The following is a 15,288-nucleotide window of genomic DNA, read 5'->3' as shown; positions in this document are numbered from 1 at the left end:
GCTACTCGGAGGATACTTGAGGTATAACTGCATGGTGTCCGCAGTTCTGAAGTTCCCGTCTATTTTACTTTAGCCGTGTGTTTATTTCCAGACAGCTTCATTTTATTCATACCTTTATTTGTATTATTCTAGAAGCTCGTGCACTTGTGACACCAATTCTGGGATGGTATTTAGACACCGTTGTTTTTATGGATTATTCACTATATTTCAAACTTTCCTTCCGCATTTGTTTCTTTGATTATTAATAATTTAAAAATTGTTTAAAAATTGGTTAATATTATTCTAACATTAGCTTGCCTAGCAAGTGAAATGTTAGGCGCTATCACCGTCCGAAGGTGGGAATTTCGGGTCGTGACAGTTCATAGGTGCTACGAGTCATAAGCAAGTTTAGTAGAGTCTTGCGGATCAAGACGGAGAAGTCTGTACGTATCTTTAAGAGGCTACAAAACTATTAGGAGAGTTTCACTTCCTTCATTCCTATCGTGCAAGTTCATTGGTCTCGATGTTTGAACTTTTATCATTCCATTCTCTCACAGATGGTGAGGACACGAGCTGCAGTTGCTGATGACGTTACCCCAGGAGCAGATGTCGCTAGGGGCAGAGGCAGAGGCCGACGACGAGCACGTGCCGCAGCTAGGGCACCTACTAGAGCAGCAGTTGAGGAGCCGCCAGTAGAGGTTTTGTGGGTCAGCCAGTTCAATTTGCACTTCAGGCTTTGCACAGTGTTTCAGGTTCTCATGGGTCTCAGAGTACCCGTACCGCGCAGTTCTCACAGCCACGTCAGCAGAGAGGTTGCTTCGAGTGTGGAGATACCAGCCATAGGGTGAGAGATTGTCTTAGACTCCGGACAAGTATGTCATAGCGGAGTATTCAGGCGAGTAGAGGGTGCCCAAGAGGGGAAGGCTCGACCCGTTAATGTGTTTTGTATAGTAGGCTTGAGGCCAGATGATGTCATACAGGTATGCTTTTGATTTGTTATAGAGGGGGACCATTCGTATTTTGTTTCAGTTCTGCTTATCGGGGCGAGTCCCCTATTTGTTGCTTCACCTATGGGTGAGTTCATGACTTAGTATTTTGTACATGTGTTTTCCCATGTTGGGATATTCTACGAGTGATAGCCGTGTCTATCATTGTTTTACTTCATTATTGAAAGTTACGAGACTAGAAGTGAATTCATGTTGTCTATTATGGCAGGTTTATGTGATTCCTGAGTAATTTGGTTATGATTTGTGATTTGATACTCTACCAGGGTGAAAGTTCAATATGTATTGTGATTTTATTGGCAGAATTGAGTTAGTGGAAGATTGTAATTGGTATGATGTGTATTCGTCTTGTGATTCATAGTTGAGGGTGAGGCCCTCGCGATTCCATATGATTTGATGTGTTTGAGCTGGGCCGCGTGCCACGGTGGAGGTTATATTAGGATGAGATCCTTGTGATTTGTTCATATACTTTGATTTTTCCTTTTAAATTGATTCGTAGGATAGTAGAGTTGTACCTGTCGGGCTTGTTTGATATTTCTCTTATGTGTTTCTCTTTACATATTCAGTCACTTTCATCTTGTACTTATTTGAGTTTTAGCTTACGGGGTGTGTGCCCGGTGGCGTTAGATATGACTAGTTGATCCGAGTGTATAGTTATGAGGTCTTCGTGCTTCTTGCATCATTGTCAGCATTGTGGAGGTTTAAAACGGGTCTCTAATGGATATGAGGCTAATTGCCAGTGCTGGTTTTGATTACGGGCAGCTATTGTGATCAGAAACATTATTATGGGCCTATGTGTGGTGTGTCATGTTGGGTGGTCGTACCTTGTGGGTGTAGGCATGAGTTGTTATAGCTGGTTGAGACTCATACCGGGTATGGATTTAGAATCGGGTCTTTTGGAGATGAATGGAAGGTGAGAATTTTGACTCTAAGGCTTATCAGTGTTGGTAGAAAGAGTGAATTATAGTTGAGAGGGTGTCGTTAGGTTTATGTGGATTGGGGTGGCAGGGGGTCACCCGCGGGTGTATGATGGATATATGCTTTCAGTGATTTGAAGACTTCGAGATGATTCTTGGCACGTTCGAGGACGAATGTTCATTTAAGAGGGGAATGAAGTAACGACCCAGCCGGCCGTTTTGAGATTTTAAGTCCCGTTCTGCAGCATAAGTCTCTGAGCAGCTTTGTATTATGTGTATTGACTTGCGTGCATGGTTGAATTCAATTATCGGATGATTCTGAGTGATTTGGGACACTTAGTCCCTAAAACGGAAGCTTAAGTCAGAGGATTATGACAGTAGTTGGAACTGTATGAAGACAACTCCGGAATGGAGTTCTGGCAATTCCGTTAGTTTCGTTGGGTGATTTTGGACTTAGAAGCGTGCCCGGACGGTGAATTTGAGGTCTGTAGCTGACTTAGGCTTGAAATGGAGAAAAGCCGAATTTTCTAAGATTTTGACCGGAAGTAAACTTTTTGATATCAGGGTCGGATTCCGATTCCGGAAGTTGCATTAGGTCTGTAAGATTGAATATGACTTGTGTGCAAAATTTGGGGTCAATCGGATGTGGTTTGGTAGGTTTCGGCATTAGTTGTAGAAATTATAAGTTTCAAGTTCATCAAGTTTGAATCGGAGGGTGAATTATGTTTTTAGCGTTGTTTGATATGATTTGAGACCTCGAGCGAGTCCGTGTTAGATTATGGAACTTGTTGGTATGCTTGGACGGGGTCCCAGAGGCCCCGAGTGTGGTTCAGACGAGTTTCATATGTTTTTCATGGTTTTGAACAGGTCTGGTTTTGGTGTTTTCGCACCTGTGACACTTTAGAGCGCAGGTGCGGCTCCGATTCTCCGTGAGCCTGGTCGCTTCTGCGGTCATAGTGGCCTGGAGGCTCTCTCGCTTTTGCGGAGGCCGGCACGCAGTTGCGGAGGCCAATTTTGCGGTCCAGTGATCGCATCAGTGAAGAAGCTCGCTTTTGCGCTTCCTTTGGCGCTTTTGCGGGGCTGCTGGTGCGGCTTTAATTCCACAGATGCTGATCTAGGCCTGGCTAGCTGAGTTCACAGATGCGAATGATTTCTCGCAAATGCGGGAGCGCAGATGCGCTTCCTTGTCCCCAAATGCGGAAGTCCTGGGCAGAATCATATAAGTCTATGGTTTGGCCATTTTCTTCATATTTTGAGTTTTAGACTTCGGTTTTGGGAGCTTCTTTGTGGGTTTTTCAATCAAATCGATTGGGTAAGTGTTCTTCGCCTAGAATTTATTATATTCCATAATTTTATATTTATTTTTATTATTTAATTTGTATTTTTAGTTGAGGAAAATTGGGATTTTTGAAGAAAACTTTCAAAATGAAAAATCATGATTTGAGGAACGAAATGGTATCAGAATTTGATAAATTTAGTATGGTTGAACTCGTATCGGAATGGTTGTTCAGTTTTTTGTCAAACTTTTCGGGTTCCGAGGTGCGGGCCCGGTAGTCGACTTTTGGGTCGATTTTTAGATTTTGATAAAGATTGAAGCTTTATGATCCGGAATAGTTTCTTATGAGTTTTATTTGTGCTTTGAAGTTATTTTGATTAGATTTGATCCGTCCGGAGGCCATTTCAATGAGAAGTTCATTTTTGATTATCGGTCTGTCTTTTTTGAGGTAAGTATCTTGCCTAATTTCGTGTGGGGGAGCTACCCCTTAGGATTTGAGTCTTCTATGCTAATAGTAGTCCCTGTACGCGAGGTGACGAGTACGTGCTCGGACTTATTTGTGAAAAATTATCCTTTTAGGGTTCTTAGGTCCTTGCATTCATTGAATATGCAGTTGTACTTGTTATGATTACATTCCGTAATTACTAGTTTCACCTTTACCTGCTTAATTAGAATTAATTGCTTCATGATTCACTCTTATTGCTTATTTGATTCATATGTGCCTTAACTTAAATTGTTACCTTTATATTGCCATGTTATCCTTTCCCTAACTGCTTATCTTTAGTTGAAATCATTACTATCTCTTCTGTAATTGTTCAGCCTTAATTGAGGTTATGGTTACCTTTCCTCTGCTTCTTCTTGGATGAATTTGTTGTATCTCTTTCCTAATTTTCCAACCTTAAACGAAGTTAGATATCCTATATTTTGGTTGACTTGTCCTTATTTGGAATTATTCGACTTGTGTTAGCTTCCTCATTGTCGAACTGTATATTGTGGACCATTGTTACATAGTATTTCCTTTCTTGTTGAGATGTTCTTATTATGACTAGCATTTCCCGATTGTGGCTACTCCTTGTGAATTAGTTCCTCCGTTTCTTTAAGTTCTGGAATCTCTGAGTTGACTTATTTGTCGTACCCTTGTATTACTGTCATTGTTGTTGTTGTACTTGTTGTTGTGATGCACGGGGTTTCTGCCATGCGGCTGTTATTATTGTGTTGCACGAGGTTTCTACTGTGCGGTTGTTGTTATTATGATGCACGAGGTTTCTGCCGTGTGAGTTTTATGGGGTTGCACGATATTTTTGCCGTACTATTGTTACTATTGATAATTACACAGGCGGCGAGATAAGGCGGGCATTTCTTTTACTATTTCACACGTGGCGAGACAAGGTGGAATGTGTCAGGGATTGATCTGTGATGGCTTGTGATGGCTTGGGAGCATTCTTGTTGTTGATGTTTGTGTAGTGGTACACTTACCTGTGTGAGTTTTATCTTGTGGAAAGTTATGAGAAAACATTCTACGTGCTGTCCATTTCCTTTCCTATACTTATTAGCTGGCATGAACCATGTTAGGACACTTGCACAAACATACACGTATTTGAGCACTCTTATCAGTTAAGAGGTTTTCTTGATATTGCTGAGTATACATGCACACCCTTGTTACTTGCCTTCTATGTGAGAGTGGCTCTATTTGAAACGTGAGTCGTCAGTACGGTTATGAAGTGTAATGAGGGCACAAGATGCCCAGTGTTAGGGTTTAGGTATTGGGACCCGTGTGTTGTGAATAGTGTGAGGTTCGGTACCTCGTGGAGTTTATTGATTAAAACCTGATGTGAAAGCGGTCGTTATTAATTGTCCTTACTATATCTGTGATTTAGGAGTTAGGCTATGTTTCCGTTCGTTCTTCTATGTCATTAGTATGGTGTTCCGCTGATAGTTGTGGTTTTCCTTTCTTACTGAAATTATGGTATTATTTCCCATTTCGCGTAGTCTTTATGTAGAACTATACTTTGTTGTTCCTATACTACACTTACTGAGGTTAGTCTTGATACTTGTTGGGTGCCGCTGTGGTGTACTCATACTACACTTCTGCATATTTTTGTGCAGATCCAGGTATTTCAAAGTTAGTTGATCATTAGCTAGCTGTGCGGACTGTTGCTGTGGAGACTCAAGGTAAACTTGTTGCTGCGTTCGCAGGCTTCAAAGTTACCTTCTGATTGTATTCTATTTCAAGGAAAACCTGAGATTTCTATTTCAAAAATTGTTAGATGTTATTTAATTATTGTTGTTATTCAGTAAATGTTAGGATTACCTAGTCCCTAAGACTAGGTGCCATTACGATACCTAACAGAGGGAAAATTAGGTCGTGACAACTGGACCGCATCTGCGAACATCGCAGGTGCGGAAAATGCCATCGCGCATGCGGAAACAGCCGCATCTGCGCCTCTTCTGCTCGCCTCTGCAACCACGCAGGTGTGGGTGAATCTTCGCACCTGCAGTCCCTTCTCACCTCTCCCTTGGCCGCTTCTGCGACTCCAGCTCCGCTTCTGCGGACTCGCACCTGCGGTGTCCACTCCGCAGGTGCGGTTACACCAGTAGCAGCAGCACTTCAACTTCTTAACCAACTATAACATCAACTCCGTGAATCTCCCGAAATCAACCAAACATACCAATAAGTCCTAAATCCCGATACGAACTTATTCGAATCCTCCAATTACCGCAAACATCATCAAAAACACGAATTACACACGGATTCAAGCCTGATGAACTTCGAAACTTCCAAATTCTACAAACGATGCCGAAACCTATCAAATCACGTCCGATTGACCTCAAATTTTTCACACAAGTCATAAATGACACCACAAACCTATTATAACCTTCGAAAATCCAATCCGATCCCAATATCAAAAAGTCTTCTCCCGGTCAAACTTGGCAAAATTCTAATTTTCGCCATTTCAAGCTTAATTCTATTACAAACATCCAAATCACATTCCGGACGCGCTCCTAAGTCCACAATCACCTAATGGGGGTAACAGAATCATCAAAATTCAAATCCGAGGTTATTTTTCACATAAGTCGATATCCGGTCGACTTTTCCAACTTAAACTTTCAATTAAGAGACTAAGTGTCTCAATTCACTCTAAAATCACTCCGAACCCGAACCAACTAACCCGGTAAGTCATATAGCATCTATAGAACACAAAAGAGGCAGAAAATGGGAAAACGCGGCTACAACTCTCGAAACGACCAGCCGGATCGTTACACCGACCATTGGCCCTAGCGCTTTTGTTCTTATATATATGCGGCTATTCTCTATATATATATATATATATATATATATATATATATATATATATATATATATATATATATATATATATATATATATATATATATATATAGACACACACACACACTTCGTTGTACTACTTAATTAACTATGTATAACTTGTTATAGCATATGTTAGTGTATTCATTATGTGTATTACAAAATAAAGTGTTAACGGATTACATTTATATTATTTAGATAGTAAATATTAATGTGATTCAAAAGTTTGACCATGTTTGACCTAATAACCGACTAACTTTGGTCGGTTATTTTTCAAAAACTTACATAGACCGACCAAAGTTGGTCGGTAAAATCTTCCCCTGCAATAACCGACCGACTTTGAACAGTAAACTTAACTATAAATTCTATAAATTTTATAAAATATTTTAAATAATAATATAATTATTAAAATTTAAAAATATGGGTTCATATTACCGACCAATGTTGGTCGGTAATAAAAGAGTTACTTTGACTAAGCAAGTCTGACCACTTAGGTCAAATATTTGACCAATATACCAACCAACTTTGGTCGGTATATAATTTAAAAAAATATTAAATATTTTTTTTGTAGTTTTCCTCCGTTTTGGACGGTTTTTTGGTCGCTTTTGTTAACCGACCAACGTTGGTCAGTATGGCTTGATCAGTTTTTTTCTGATTTCTAGTAGTGTTTTGCCAACTATTTTTCATGTCTATCGAAATATTGTACTCCTTTTTTATTTATTTATTTATGTATTTTTAATTTTGATTAGGTATAACTTATATATATGCATAATTGTAAGGATAACATACTGCATCAGATTAAATCCTCAATATTATAGTTTTTCAAGTTAATTTATTTAAAGCCAAATTAAATTCAAATTATATATGTAACAAAACTTAAACAAATTTACGTAGCATTTTTTAGGGAAAACTGATGGAGTTATAAGATTAAAAAAGGAAATAAAAAGGTTAAAATGTATGCGTTAGTGTTCAATTTAAAACCAAATTTACTATTGATGGTTTATTCCCATTAATTAAAGATACAACACAAACTCCTAAATAAGCTCTAAAGAATAACTTTTAGTTAGATTATCTAATATGGTAAATGATTGCAAGTAGAGATAAAGAAATTATGAAGAAATAAAATTTTATCCTACAAAACTACATGACCAACCTGATAGATGAGGTGAGAACTTGCATGGTTAGTTACTTGATTAATATTATTGAAGTGTAAATGCTTGGATATTATGCGAAATTTTTAGTGCTTTTAGACCACATTTTTTGCAACTTGGAGTATATATCAAGGATAATAGTAAATGTATCATAGCTTTAAAATCTTATAATTTTAAACTTTTAATTGGAGCATACACGGTTGGTAGATACTCTTGATAACTTTATATTATTTTTTTATAAGGTTATCCAACTATCAATGCGGATTGATCTTCTTAATATTTTACACTCTAAAGTCTAAATTTACACTGTATAAAATGTGAATAGTCTTAGCCTAAATTCTCTTATTCTTATAATTCTTTCAGTATTCTTTGTACTCATTCAAAAATAGTGGGTCGGGGCTGGTGTCGGTTATTGCTATTTAGCTTCTTGCTTTGTGACCGAACTCGACCCCTTTGTCGTTGCAAGTGCGGATATCGGAATTGCCTCTTCGACCGCAAATATCTCCTTTTGCGATTGGCTGTTCTCCGTAGATTGTTTTAATCTCACCTGGTGTTGGGAATTTTAACACTTGGTGCAGAGTCGAGGGCACTGCCCTCATGTTGTGGATCCATGGCCTCCCTAACAAAGCGTTGTACCTCATGTCTCCTTCGATCATATAAAACGTAGCTTCCTGGATGGTCCCGACGGTATTCATCGGTAATGTTATCTCCCCCTTAGTGGTTTCACATACCATGTTGAATCCGTTTAGAACCCGGACTGCAGGCACGATTTGATCTTGTAGACCGAGCTGCTCTACGACCCTCGATCGGATGATGTTGGCCGAGCTACCTGTATCAATTGACACACGCTTAACTCGAGACTTATTTATGAATAAAGATATTACCAGTGCATCATTGTGGGGCTACACGATCCTCCCGTCCTCGTCGTTGAAATACAAGGTTCCTTCCGGTATGTAATCTAGAGTCCGTTTTTCTCTCGTGATGGATATTTTGGTTTGCTTCAACATCGGCCCCCGAGGGACATTGACCCCACGTATGATCATGCTAACGATGTGTTGAGGTTCTTCCTATTCGGTCTGTTTGTTAGAATCCCTATTTCTGAAATGATTCTTGGTTCGATCACTCATGAATTCTTGAATATGTCCGTTGTTGAATAGTCGGGCTACTTCCTCTCTCAACTGTCGACAATCCTCCGTTCTGTGGCCGTGAGTTCCGTGATATTTACACATCTGGTTAGGATACCTTTGGGTTTTATATCGAATTGTATAGGTCGAGGCCATTTGCTGTCCTTGATGCATTCGATAGCTGATACAATGGCGGCAGCATTGACATTAAAGTTGTATTCCAATAACCTCGGTGCTTCCTTAGGCCCGATAGGCCTGTTGAAACCGTTCTTGCCCATAAGTCCCAGGTTACTTTGACCTCAATCACTTCTCCTTTCACTTATTATGGGATTTCTCCCAGATCCATTACCTCTTTGATCCCCATTGAACGGTTGATAATGATCCCTGCTTGGCCTCGGTTCATGATCAATGTCTCTCTTGGCTCTATCGACGACTCTGACAGGATAGACGGACCCCAAAGGGCCTTTAAGTTGATCATCTTCGACTTTGATATTCAATTGATACCGGTTATGCACGTCGGCCCAAGTAACGGTCGGATATTCTATCAGGTTTTGTTTTAATTGCTGTGAAGCCACCGAGCTTCGAACATTGAGTCCCTGGATGAAAGTTTGAACGGCCCAATCATCCGCAACCGGGGTTAAGTCCATTCTCTCCTTTTAAAATTGGGACATGAACTCTCTGAGCATTTCATTATCCCTCTGTTTTACTTTGAAGAGGTCTGACTTCCTGGTCGCGACCTTGATAACACCAGCATGTGCTTTTACGAAGGAATCAGCAAGCATAGCAAATGAGTCAATAGAATTAGGAGGTAGGTTATGGTACCATATCATGGCTCTCTTTGATAGGGTCTCTCCGAACTTCTTCAACAAGACAGACTCGATCTCATCATTCTCCAAGTCATTCCCTTTGATGGCACATGTGTAGGAGGTTACATGCTCATTTGGGTCGGTCATCCCGTTATACTTAGGAATCTCGGGCATGCGGAACTTCTTAGGGATTTTCCTTGGAGCTGCGCTCAGAGGAAATGGTTTTTGCACAAACTTCTTGGAATTTAGGCCTTTCAATATCGGCAGTGCTCCTGGGATTTGGTCGACCCTGGAGTTGTAGGATTCCACCTTTTTGTCATTAGCTTTGATTTTCTTCTCCCCTGATTATACCCATTTTGTCAGTTCCTCGAGCATCTTTGTGATCTCGGGGTTAGTCCCTGATTCATTTTCATTCGACCTCTCTACTACCGGTTCATCCCTGAGGGTGACTTCCCATGACGGATCGGGTTCAACTCTACTCGGTGTGCGGCTTTGGTTATGGAACTGAGCTATCACCGCGTGTTGAGCCTGCAACATTTCGAAGATCACACGTAGACTGATCTCGTCTCCTCTAATGTTTTGTGTATTTTGAGCTGCCGATCGGGTTCCACCATGGACGCTATTCTCAGGGTCGGTAGGCTGGTTTGTGTTGATAGCCACATGTGAATTAGCGTTAATTGGGTCTGTAGCCTAAATTCCGATGGGATCAACGAGCGGCACCTCATCACCGAGCGCTATTTTATTTTCACCGTGATGATCAGACTCATTGTCAACATGTAGAGGTGCTGATTGAGAGTTCGACATTTTGAGTTTTAATGTGAAATCAGAGACACTTCAAAGAACAAGTGTAAAGTAGTGTGTGTTATGGAAATTTGTATCAAATAGCCACTATTATCCTTAGCCCTACGGTGGGCACTCAAAATCGGATAACAATTGAATTTGTAAGTGGTTTTAAGGATACGTGGATTAACTTGACATAAAATGATAAATTAGATTGCAATGGAAATAAATAACGATAAAGTAAATGCAAACCACATGAATTAGACAATTTCAGCCTTGGAAGGTTGACCACCGTCGAGCCGAGTGCACTTCAGTCGGTATCAAGACATAAAAGAATAAGAACTTAAAGAGAATAATAATAATGTATTGCTTTGGAATACGTGTCACAACCTGCTAAATAAATTATCAGACCCCCTTTATATAATAGAAAATATCCTATTTTAGGTGCAATTCTATGAAAGGTAAAAAATCTCTTGATTTGCTAATTATCGGTTCCTTATTGATACGTGCCGATATATCCGCCGCAATATCCGACCGGTCATGTAATGACCCAGCCGGTCGTTTTGAGAGTAATAGCCCCGATCCCCTATTAACTGCTTCCACTATATCTTTTTCTGCTTATGTGACTTGCCGGGAGATTTTGTTGTTGGTTTCAGAGTATTTTTGGGTCACTTAGTCCCTAAACGGAAGCTTAAGCCTTAGGATTTTGACCGTAGTCAAAACTGTATGAAAACGAATCCGGAATGGAGTTTCGTCGGTTCCATTAGCTCTGTTGGGCAATTTTGGACTTAGGGGCATGTCCGGTTTATTTTTTAGAGGTCTGTAGCTGATTTAGGCTTGAATTAGCGAAAGTTGAATTTTTGGAGATTTTGACTGGTAGTGGACTTTTTGATATCGCAGTCGGATTCTGATTCTGGAGGTTTGAGTTGGTCCGTAATGTCAATTATGTCTTGTGTGCAAAATTTGAGGTCAATCGGACGTGATTTGATAGGTTTCGGCATCGGTTTTAGACGTTTGAAGTTCCAATTTCATGAACTTCGAATCGGAGGGTGATTCATATTTTTTAGTGTTGTTTGATGTGATTCAAGGGCTCAACTAAGTTTGTATTGTGTTTTTGGACTGGTTGGTATGTTTGGTTGATGTCCCGGGGGCCTTGGGTGTGTTTCAGATGCTTAACAGATTGAATTTGGACTTAGGCTATTTGCTGAAGATTTTCTGGTTTCTGGTGTCTTCGCACCTGTGAAGGGGAGACCGTAGGTGCGGACTCGCATGTGCCGATGAAGGAGCACAGATGCGGGATTTGGCAGCCCAAGCTGGGTTCGCAGGTGCGGAGGTAATTGCGCAGAATCGGCCTCGCTTCTGAGGTTGGTCTGTACGCAGGAGCGGTGAGGGTTGCAGGTGCGGTTCCTTGGTCGCAGAAGCGCATCCGCAGGTGCGGTGGCGCTGCTCTTGCAGATGCAAACCCAGGGTACTTAAGTTAAGTCCGCACCTGCGATGGAATTTCTGCAGGTGCGGCATCGCAGGTGCGTTTACAGGCCCGCAGATGCGAGATCACTGGCCAGAAAAGGCCAAGTTCGAGGGTTTTATCCCATTTTCAATTTTGGGACTTTGAGAGCTTGGATTTGTGCGATAATATGGGAGATTTTTAGAGGAAGCTTTTGGGTAATTATTCTTAACACATTTATGGTTATATTCCATTAATCTATCAGTAATTTCATCTTTTAATTTCGGATTTGGGTGGAAAATTTGGGAAAAATGGGAAGAAGTTCTTCAACTAAGGTTTTGGGTTTTGATTGAGATTTTAATATTTGATTTGGATAATTTTGGTACGAGTGAACTCGTGAGTGAATGGGTGTTCATATTTTGTGACTTTTACCCGATTCCGAGACGTGGGCCCAGGGAGGCTACTTAGGGCGATTTTCGAAATTCTTGTTAAAGCCTTAATTTCATTAATTAAATTAGTCTAATATAGTTGTATTTATGGTATGAAATTGGTTTTGGCTAGATTTGGGCCATTCTGAGTCGGATAATTGAGGAAAGGGCATTCTTACTGATTGATTGAGCTTAGTTCGAGGTAAGTGGCTTACCTAACCTTGTGTGGGAGAAATTCCCTTAGGATTTGGTACTGTCGTGATATGTGAGCGTTGTGTACATGAGGTGACGAGTACGTACACGGGCTATTTGTTGTAAAACCTGATTTATTTTATTGAGTAGCAATCTATTTTTCCTTTAATTTGATTTATACCATTTAAATGAGTATTAGTATGTATTCATTCTTAATTAATCTATTCCAATATGTGTAGTTATCCTGTTTAGTCTAATATCGCATGTCTACGTGCTTTAACTGCTTATTTGAACTCCGTGAAGCATGCCTAGTTGATTTTCTGCTTTTCATTGTTCTTTATCAGTTTAACTGTAGAAATCTTGTTGTTAACTGTTGTACTTATCGGTTTGAGCTGTGCGTTTACTTTTGAGAATACGAGGCGGTTCCTCGGGAGTTCTCCCTGCACATTTACTTTTGAGACTATGAGGCGGTTCCTTGGGAGTTCTCCCTGCACATTTATTTTTGAGACTATGAGGTGGTTCCTCGGGAGTTCTCCCTGCATATTAACTTTTGATACTGCGAGGAGGTACCTCGGGAGTTCTCCCTGTATATTTACTTTTGAGAATGCGAGGCGGTACCTCGGGAGTTCTCCCTGTATATATATTTTGGGACTACGATATGGTATCTTGGGAGATCCCCTGCTGTTTACCCCCGTGTGTTGTACTGTTGCCTTGTTGTGTTACCTTTTGTTAAATTCTAGTCTCTCATTATACTATTTATTCTCCTGCCTTATTTATTTTTTACCAATGGGCCTGACCTGATCTCGTCACTACTCGACCGGGGTTAGGCTTGGCACTTACTGGGTACCATTGTGGTGTACTCATGCTACTCTTCTGCACATATTTTCGTGTGCAAATCCAGGTACTTCTTATCAGCCCAGCTATTAGCTGAGAGTGCTTGCTGCTGTACCGAGACTTCAAGGTACATCTGTCGTGTCTGCAGAACTCAGAGTCCCCTTCTATTCTCCCCTATCTCAATTACCTCCTGTACTTCTTTTATTAGACTCTGGTGTATAGAGATACTAGTTTCCTTCTGTAGCTTGTGACTTATGATGTTCTGGATTTTGGGAAGACTGTATATTTATAGAATATTGATTATTGTCTATGCCGGGCAGCGTTGTTACTAGTTATCCAGTTAACCACTGCTGTTAGTTGCCAAGTTTTACTTTCGTTTTGTTATTTTCGGCAATTTGTTAGGCTTACCTAGTCGTAGAGACTAGGTGTCGTCACGACATTATACGGAGGAAGTTATGGTCATGACAAGTTGGTATTAGAGCTCTAGGTTCATAGGTGTTGTGAGTCAAAAGCTGGTTTATTAGGGCCTCTCGGATCGGTACAGAGATGTCTGTACTTATCTTCGGCATACTATGGAACTGTTAGGAAACATTACACTTCTTTGATTCCTTGTCGTGCGAAATTGTTGACATCAAAATTCTATACTTCTATTTTCTATTCTCTCACAGATGGTGAGGACAAGTACATGAGGATCTGATGACTAGGCACCCACGCCCCCTGCTAGAGCCGCGAGAGGCCGGGGCCGGGGTAAAGGCCGAGGACGTCCACACGGTGCAGTCAGACCATCCACACGAGCTGCTACAGAGGAGCCCCCAGTAGCTCCAGCTGGAGGGCAGACACCTGAGGTACATGTTGCTGCACCAGCCCTCCAGGAGACTTTAGCCCTGTTTCTGAGCATGTTCAGCACCTTAGCTCAAGCTGGATTGATTCCACTTGCTCTTGCCACATCTCAGGCTGGGAGAGGAGCACAGACTCCCATTGCCGGTACCCCAGAGCAGCGAGTTCAGGTAGACCAAGATCCAAAGATCATACCAGTGCAGCCAATAGCTCCAGTTCAATGCGAGGTTAGGGCAGCAGTTTCTGAGGCGGAGCACCTCAGACTTGAGAGGTACAAGAAGTACCACCCTCCTACCTTCAGTGGATTGGCGTCAGAGGATGCCCAGGGTTTTCTGGAGGAGTGTCACCGTATTCTCCGTACTATGGGTGTAGTGGAGTCAAGCGGGGTTTCCTTTACTGCATTCCAGCTTAAAGGAGCAGCCTATCAGTGGTGGCATGCTCAACCATCTCAAGGTGGAGGCTGGGAAGGTCGAGGTCGCCCTAGAAGGGGAGGCCAGGCCAGATATTATTCTCTTCCCTCTCGTACAGAGGCAGTTGCTTCCGGCTCTGTCATTACATGTATTGTTCCGGTCTGTTATAGAGACGCGTCGGTCTTATTTGATTCTGGCTCTACATATTCCTATGTGTCCTCTTATTTTGCCCCGTATTTGGGCGTATCTAGGGATTTCTTGAGTTCCCATGTTTATGTGTCTACTCTTGTGGGAGATTCTCTTATTGTGGACCATGTGTATCGGTCGTGTTTGATTGCTCTTAGTGGTTTTGAGACCATAGACGATTTATTATTACTCAGTATGGTAGACTTTGATGTTATCTTAGGCATGGACCAGTTGTCGCCCTTTATGCTATTCTTGATTGTCACGCTAAGACTGTGATGCTAGCTATGCCAGGTCTTCCGCGATTACAGTGGAGAGGTACCTTAGAGTATACTCCCAACAGAGGTATTTCATTTCTTTAAGCTAAACGAATGGTTGAGAAGGGGTGTGACGCATATCTAGCTTACGTGAGAGATGTCAGTATTGATGCCCCTACAGTTGATTCAGTCCCAGTAATGAGGGACTTTCCAGATGTGTTTCCAGCTGATTTTCTGGGAATGCCGCCCGATAGAGATATTGATTTTGGCATTTATTTGTTACCAAGAACTCAGCCCATCTCTATTCCTCCATATCGTATGGCTCCTCGTGAGTTGAA

General features: G+C 41.2%; 1 pseudogene; it reads right to left on the bottom strand.

The window, feature by feature from the left end:
* The window catches only part of LOC138899540 (uncharacterized), a 32,490-nt pseudogene extending 23,233 nt beyond the window's left edge, over positions 1–9,257 (bottom strand).
* Between the last annotated feature and the right edge of the window lie 6,031 nt (positions 9,258–15,288).

Source organism: Nicotiana tomentosiformis, chromosome 9 (assembly GCF_000390325.3).
Source record: "Nicotiana tomentosiformis chromosome 9, ASM39032v3, whole genome shotgun sequence".
NCBI lineage: Eukaryota > Viridiplantae > Streptophyta > Magnoliopsida > Solanales > Solanaceae > Nicotiana > Nicotiana tomentosiformis.
Note: the sequence above shows the minus strand (reverse complement) of the source record. Positions and strands in the feature narration are given on the sequence as shown.